This window comes from Caretta caretta, chromosome 19 (assembly GCF_965140235.1).
Source record: "Caretta caretta isolate rCarCar2 chromosome 19, rCarCar1.hap1, whole genome shotgun sequence".
Lineage (NCBI taxonomy): Eukaryota > Metazoa > Chordata > Testudines > Cheloniidae > Caretta > Caretta caretta.
The window spans coordinates 3,439,945-3,448,542 of record NC_134224.1 but is presented as its reverse complement, the minus strand read 5'-3'; positions in this window follow the sequence as shown (position 1 = coordinate 3,448,542).

Genomic DNA, 8,598 nt, shown 5'->3' with positions numbered 1-8,598 from the left:
CCTGCTCTTTGGCCCAATCGCAAGCCGCTCTGCACAGGATGTCCCCGCCCCGCCAGTATGCCATTGGCGCCTCAGCGCTGTCAATTCCCCTCCCCCATCGCCTCGTCTGCTCTGCGGGGATAGAGGTGCCCAGTCCCACCCAGCCTGCGCCGCTCTAGCCGCAGAATACATAGCGCGGGGCTATGGCGCCAGTCAGGGCCGCGCCTCTCTGGTACTTCAAGGGGCGGGGCACCCCCCTCATGGGTGGCCAGGCTCTGGCCAAAGGGGATAGACAGGTGGTGGCCCAGTGCGTGCTAGGGGGCGTGGCTTGGTGCTCTGGTTTGGGCCTACGGCCTCAGTTTCCCCAGGGTGGGTAGGCATGGCCGGGGGGCACCTTCCACTGTTAATGGCCCCATTGTAATGGCATTTCTAGTGCTGGGGCGCTCTTCCCTTCCTCCCCAGCCCCGTGTCATAAAAGAAACCCACGGCGTGGAGCCAAGCAAGACAGCGCCCCTTAAGGAAGTCAGGTGCAGATTCCTTCTTGCCCATGCCGCCGGCCACGAACGTAAAGCAATTGTTACTTCATGCTATCTTGGCACATCGAATTGTTTAGCTTTACTCCTCTGAGTTCCTGGGTGCTCGGGGAGGCTCCAGGCTTGCAGTGGTGCTCTTTGGGGCAGAACCATCCGCCACTGGAGTTGCAAGGTCAAGGCCTATATTTGTACAGTGCTTAGCAAAACAGCATCCCCAGCAGAAGCGGGCAAGGACAATGGACTTAAAATGATCAAACTTTTAACAGCTCAGAAAATCTCATGGAAAAGGGAGTTCAGGAGTGCAGGTAGTTTCTCAAAAAGAGAGAATAGTAGAGGTGCCACAGCAAACTATTCCGCCGGGAAGAAAAGAGCAAGAATAGTAAGAGGCCTATATGGCTCCATCAGGAATTCCTTAGTGATCTAAAAATCAAAAACAGGAATCCTACAAAAAGTGGAAACATGGACAAATTGCTAAGGAGCAGTACAAAAGAACAGCACAAGCATACTGGGATAAAATTAGGCTGAGGCACAAAACGAGTTGCACCTAGCAAGGGGCATAAAGGGCAATAAGAAAAAGGTTCTATAAATACATAGGCAAGAGAAATGAAGGAAAGTAGGTTCTCTTAGCGGGGAAGAAGAGCTAATAACAGTGAACATCAAGATGCTATATGGATGTAAACTGTTATAGAATAACAATAAGTCTGATTTCCACTGGAACTAGTTATTTAGGTGGTGAAAGTCTCTAGGTGTAATTAAGAATCCCCGAAACCATCTAATCATGAAAATATTCTTGTATTAGAACAGCTGCTAAAGGTGTTGATTAATGTTCTCAAAAGATGCTGTAACTTAGTAATAACCTAAAATGAGTTAGAGGTTCATAGTGATGGAAGAGAATGTGGTATAACAATTTCACCTCAAATTGGGACTTATATGGTGCATACACAGACTGTTGTGCCCCATGGCACAGGAGTGATCTTCACCCTCAGAGAGTAAACCAGGTATAATTCTAACATAAGTGAAGCACAGCTGCTTCCTTGCTACCCAGGAAACATTACCAGTTGGCTTCTGTTATTAAATAGCCCAAGATCCCCACAGAATTCTGCATTTCAAGAAGCTTGATCGCTGGATGCAAAGTTTATCAACACAAATTCCATATTTGGCCTGGTAGTAAAAGGATGCTGGCATATACTATTATGAAGTTTTACTAATAGTGTTGAATGCTTGCCTTCACTTGTTCAGAAAGTTGACAGCCCTGTAAGAGGGAAGTTAGCTAAGTATGTTTTTTTTAAACCAAACAGAGAGAGAATTACTAAACAAGGAAGGAAGAAGGAAAGAAAACAAACAGCCATAGCCTACACCAGAGTGTAGTTTACCAAATGAGCCATGCTTCTGAAATGATGGTATATATAAAATTTTATATATATATATATATATATATATATATATAAAAATTTGCCCTGAAGGACATAATGTTTTAAACAGATAGACAGTGCCTGGCTGTGTTGAATTTCAAACAACAAAATCTAACTCACCAGGTATCTTTATCCTGATAAGTAAAAAACATCCTCAGCAAGGCCACAATCTAGCAATGATCTATATATGGCAGTATCTCTGTATCCACATGAACCCACATTGATTTCTGCCTACCTACAGCTTGTAGAATTGAGGCCAAAGTTGGTATTTGTGCTCCAGGCCAGGTATAACTGGCTGGGATCTAGGCAGATGGAATTCTATGAATACACCCCCACTATAAAGTTGTCACAGATCTCTCCAACAAAATAAATAAATAATAGCTACTCCATCCGTATCACTGTAGAGGAAAAAACAGTCTGGATCAGGATGGTCATACAAAATTGAATGTCTTCACCTTTAAGGGTAAAATACCACTGCAACGCTATGGAGAAATGTACACTTACAAAAATAAGATTTCCGAGCAAATAAGCAAACCCTTGCTTCAACAGGAAAATGAGGAGTCCAACAGAAAGCCATGTGAACAGCCTAGTAACTATGCTAGTGACTTAAAAGGGATCAAAGAAGTCCTGATTTGTGGTCATAATCAATACAGGGATTAAGCTTTATTCAAATACTGTTTTCTATCTAGTACTTTATTCTTTTAGTCTCAGAAATTTTGTTAAACTATTAAGATTAATTTCTAACCACTTATTTTAGCCTCTCTTTATTTTTCTTGGGACTGCAGACCTCTCTCCCTACCTGTATTGATGTTTTTCCTGAATAACTATATTGTATATTCTTACCTGGATGCAGAAGAATGAGAGGTTTAAGACTTAATTTTTGGTATCACCTTATCTTGGCATGGAGTCAAATTTAAGACTGCTACATATATCCAGAGGATGTCACTTTACAGCCAAAACACCAGGTTTCTTCACTCTTGTTTACATATGCTATACTTTATCAGATCACATTGAAAAGAAGCAGCACTAATTACTATTGTAATTATTAGATGCTTACCTTAGAAGCAATGAATCCTGATATCCCTTATATCTTAATCTGGGATTGCAATTTGTTTATGCATCAAACCTCCAAAACATATACACACCTATGTAACTTTTACACATGTGAGTAGTCCACTGAGTTTAACGAGTCTACTTATGTGAGTAAAGATACTCATGGGCATAAATGTTTGCAGGATTGAAGCCTTACAATGTAAATTAATGTAGAATACAACACAAAATGCATCCCAAGTGTTTAATGACCAAACTATTAACGACACCACCCAATTCCCAAGCAATCACTTGCCAGCCAAATTCTGAGTGACATCCCATGATAATTATTGATCCATCTCTCTGTGTTAACTATTAGCTGCTGGGTATTAATCAATCATTAACACTATTAAGAGAAACTATTACACTTACCAGAGCACTATAACCCTGCACAAAAAATAGCTATTCTCATTAACATGAGTATATTGCAAAGTTGAGGAATAACCAAAGTTCAGATTTGGAATGGTTTGTAATATAATTTTCATTTCTTCAAAATATCTGAAGATCTAATGAAGCTCATTAATTAATACAATTTGCTCTGCAGCAGGAGGTTATATAGGCTGCAATTAAGTTAAACAAATACCCTGCTTGGGGGTATAATGTAGGGCTTGGAGAAACAGAAGAAGGAAATTCTCACATGAAGAGCTTTGGGCCTGGAACCATGGGTTATGAAACAGTAAAGGAGCATGAAGAAGATGTTTACAGAGAATTTGAAAGAAATGGTGTTGTATATTTCCAAACTGTGGGTAAGTCTTGTGTTTATTAAATTCTAAACAGGAAAATGGATGGTAGAAAGTTTCTGTAAGGGGGATTAATGTAAACGTTTCTGAAAGTAGGTGAGGTTTTCTCTCTTACAAATGGATATGCATTTACTCCGCTCCCTGATCTCCTATTCTATATGGCTACAAAAATGATTAGGGGTATGGAATAGCTTCCATAAGAGGAGAGATTAAAAAGACCGGGACTGTTCAGCTTAGAAAAGAGATGAGTAGGCAGTGGAGGGTATAATAGAAGTCTATAAAATCATGAATGGGATGGAGAAAGTGAATAGGGAAGTGTTACCCCTTCACATAACACAAAAACTAGAGGTCACCCAATGACATTAATAGGCAGCAGGTTTAAAACATAAGTACTTCTTTGCACAATGTACGGTCAGCCTGTGGAACTCATTGCCAAGGGATGTTGTGAATGCCAAAAGTCTAACTGGGTTCAAAAAATTAGATAAATTCATGGCGGATTGGTCCATCCTTGACTGTTAGTCAAGATGGTGAGTGATGTAACCTCATGTTCAGGGTGTCCCTAAACTTCTGACTGCCAGAAGCTGAGACTGGATGATAGGGGTTGGATCACTCAAAATTGCCCTATACTCTTTATTCCCTCTGAAACATCTAGCATTGGGCGCTATCGGAAGAAAGGATGGTGGGCTAGATGGACCATTGGTCAGACCCAGTATAGCCATTCTTATGTTCTTATATTCCCTTCAGTGAGTGAGGAACCTAGAAAATCATAGCTCTGCAAAGATGTGACTATGTGAATATATTGCCTATGTGCACCTAAAACCAAATCGTATTGTGTGTCATTCAGAAAGTAAACCAGAAAGGGCTAGTTGGGTAGCTGCAAAGGAGCGTTCATTATTTCCTATGAAAATTCTAGAGCAACTGGTAATGGCCTGTCATATAGGTTCCAGAGCAGCTGAAGCCATGTTATAATAAATCGAAAACTAAAGTAGGAGAAGTATTAGCGTTTAAACCAGTCTCTATTAGGGATTAGGATGAGATCTTCAAGAAGGGCAGGTTATCCCAGTTCTGTCTTCTGTGAGGTTTTTTGTGCCTATCTTTGAAGCATCTGATACTGGCAAGCGACCAAGATGGTACAGGACGAGATGGTTCATGGGTCTCAGCTACTATGGCAATTCCTATGGGTTCACAAACTTGTTCATAGTGCAGACGATATCTTAATAGACAGCAAAAAGAAAAGGAGTACTAGTGGCACCTTAGAGACCAACCAATTTATTTGAGCATAAGCTTTCGTGAGCTACAGCTCACTTCATCGGATGCATTCAGTGGAAAATACAGTAAGGAGATTTATATACATAGAGAACATGAAACAGTGGGTGTTATCATACACACCTGTAACAAGAGTGATCACTTAAGATGAGCTATTACCAGCAGGAGAGCGGGGTGGGGCGGGGAGAAAACCTTTTGTAGTGATAATCAAGGTGGGCCATTTCCAGCAGTTAACAGGAACGTCCGAGGAGCGGTGGAGGGGGAAATAAACATGGGGAAATAGTTTTACTTTGTGTAATGACCCATCCACTCCCAGTCTCTATTAAAGCCTAAGTTAATTGTATCCAATTTGCAAATTAATTCCAATTCAGCAGTCTCTCATTGGAGTCTGTTTTTGAAGTCTTTTTGTTCTAATATTGCGACCTTTAGGTCTGAAATCGAGTGACCAGAGAGATTGAAGTGTTCTCCGACTGGTTTATGAATGTTATAATTCTTGACATCTGATTTGTGTCCATTTATTCTTTTATGTAGAGACTGTCCAGTTTGACCAATGTACATGGCAGAGGGGCATTGCTGGCACATGATGGCATATATCACATTGGTAGATGTGCAGGTGAACGAGCCTCTGATAGTGTGGCTGATGTGATTAGGCCCTATGATGGTGTACCCTGAATAGATATGTGGGCACAGTTGGCAACGGGCTTTGTTGCAAGGATAGGTTCCTGGGTTAGTGGTTCTGTTTTTGTGTGGTGTGTGATTGCTGGTGAGTATTTGCTTCAGGTTGGGGGGCTGTCTGTAGGCAAGGACTGGCCTGTCTCCCAAGATTTGTGAGAGTGATGGGTCGTCCTTCAGGATAGGTTGTAGATCCTTGATGATGCATTGGAGAGGTTTTAGTTGGGGGCTGAAGGTGATGGCTAGCGGCGTTCTGTTGTTATCTTTGTTGGGCCTGTCCTGTAGTAGGTGACTTCTGGGTACTCTTCTGGCTCTGACAATTTGTTTCTTCACTTCAGCAGGTGAGTATTGTAGTTGTAAGAACGCTTGATAGAGATCTTGTAGGTGTTTGTCTCTGTCTGAGGGGTTGGAGCAAATGCGGTTGTATCGTAGAACTTGGCTGTAGACAATAGATTGTGTGGTGTGGTCTGGGTGAAAGCTGGAGGCATGTAGGTAGGAATAGCGGTCAGTAGGTTTCTGGTATAGAGTGGTGGTTATGTGACCATCGCTTATTAGCACTGTAGTGTCCAGGACGTGGATCTCTTGTGAGGACTGGTCCAGACGGCATGTCTCCGATTTCCCTCCTGTTCACAATCACACAAGCTCTGTGGCAGCTGTTTATATGAAAAACTAATATTAGGAAAGTAGAGGTGAATGGAATTTTAAAATGTGATGTAGCAGTTAGAAATGAGAACAGGCACCATGTGCTCAACTAGTTCTGTGGGCCCATGGTCTGTACATCACAGGTTGAGAACTGCTGTTCTATGGAATGGGACACCGGAAAGCCAAGTGTGCAAGGTCTGGAAAGGGTAGGGAAATCCTGCTTTTCTATACAGGGGAGAAGGATGATCCAGTAGGTAGGGCATTCACTAAAGACTTGGGTAACCTTGTTTCAATTTCCTGCTCCATCACATGCTTCCTGTGTGACTGTGGGTAAGTCACTTAGCCCTTTCTGTGCCTCAGTTCCTAATCTGTAAAATTATATAAATAAATACAATAGCGCTTCCCTACCTCACAGGGGTATTGAGGATAAATACATTAAAGACTGTGATGGTGCACATAAAGTACTTAAGATGGAAACATGGCACGAAGGGACACAATTGATTCAGCCCAACAAAATCAATAAAAAAGCAATCGTTAATTTAAAAGAAATTTCCAGAGATGTTTTTGGTTAAGATGTTACCTGTTGCTCACTACTCTGGGACAGAGTAACAGCCGTGTTAGTCTGTATTCGCAAAAAGAAAAGGAGTACTTGTGGCACCTTAGAGACTAACCAATTTTTGAGCATAAGCTTTCGTGAGCTACAGCTCACTTCATCAGATGCATTCTGTGGAAAGTGTAGAAGATCTTTTATACACACAAAGCATGAAAAAAGATACCTCCCCCCACCCCACTCTCCTGCTGGCAATAGCTTATCTAAAGGAAAGTGATCACTCTCCTTTAGATAAGCTATTGCCAGCAGGAGAGTGGGGTGGAGGGAGGTATCTTTTTTTCATGCTTTGTGTGTATAAAAGATCTTCTACACTTTCCACAGTATGCATCCGATGAAGTGAGCTGTAGGTCACGAAAGCTCATGCTCAAATAAATTGGTTAGTCTCTAAGGTGCCACAAGTACTCCTTTTCTTTTTACTCTGGCACAGAGCATTGTGCCTGCACGTGACAGCCAGAGAACGAGTGCCAATGCAAATGACACTGACCCAGACTTTTAAGTGCCAAAACTGAGGGATGCTAAAAGTGATGCACATCATTTATGATTCAGTTCATTTTATTTCAGTTTTGATAACTTAAGATGTTAACAAGGTGAGGTCTTAAAAAAAAATCAATTTTCAACATGAGCTGTATTTTCCCCCAAAAAACTTTGGGGCAATGGGGGAGATGTAGCTTTCCAGTGTGTGTGCCCAGGGGGTGGAAAGGTATTTTTGGAAGAAGTGTAGTTGGGGGAGGAGGTGGGTTTTGAAGAGATATTTTGGGTAGGGTTGTTTGGGGATATTTGGGGATTTGGGAGGGGGGAGTTTGATGGGAGGGGTATCTGTTTTCTTGCAGAAGGTGGGTTTTAGGGAGGGGGTGTTTAGTGGAGGGGTTTGCGGAGCAGGGGGCATTTGGGTTTTGTGTGGAAGGGTTATTTGGCTCCGAGGTGGGTTTTAGGGAGGGAGGATGATGGGTTTGGGGGTGGGCACTGGGTGGGTAGGTGGGGTTTAGGGAGGGGGTATTTTGTGGAGGGGTTTGGGGAGCAGGGGGCATTTGGGTTTTGTGTGGAAGGGTTATTTGGCTCCGAGGTGGGTTTTAGGGAGGGAGGATGATGGGTTTGGGGGTGGGTAGGTGGGGTTTAGGGAGGGGGTATTTTGTGGAGGGGTTTGGGGAGCAGGGGGCCTTTGGGTTTTGTTGGGCGGAGTTATTGGGGTCTGAGGTGGGTTTTAGGGAGGGTGTATGGGGGGTTCGGGATGGTGGGTTTTAGGGGGGGTGGGTACTGGGCGGCGAGTGGGGTTTAGGGAGGGGGTGTTCCGTGGAGGGGTTTGTGGGGCGGGGTTATTGGGGTCTGAGGTGGGTTTTGGGGTGGGGGGTTCGGGACAGATGGGATTTGGGGAGGATCCGGAGGTGGGGGCTGGGTTCTGGGGCGCGAGCCCCATCTCAGTGCCCCGGGCCCCCACGCAGCTGCCCGCCCGGGCTCGCCGCCGGGTTTAAAAGGCCGGAGGGGGCCGGGGGGGGGGGCGCGCGCGCGCAAGCGCGGAGGCCGCTCTCCGGCCCAGGTGACGGCGTGCGCGCTCCCGCGCGGCGGGGAAAGAGGGCGGGGCGAGCGCGAGCCCGGAGAGGCCTCTGAACCCGGCTTCTCCAGCGGCGCGCGCGCGCGCGACCCCGACAGCGAGGGGG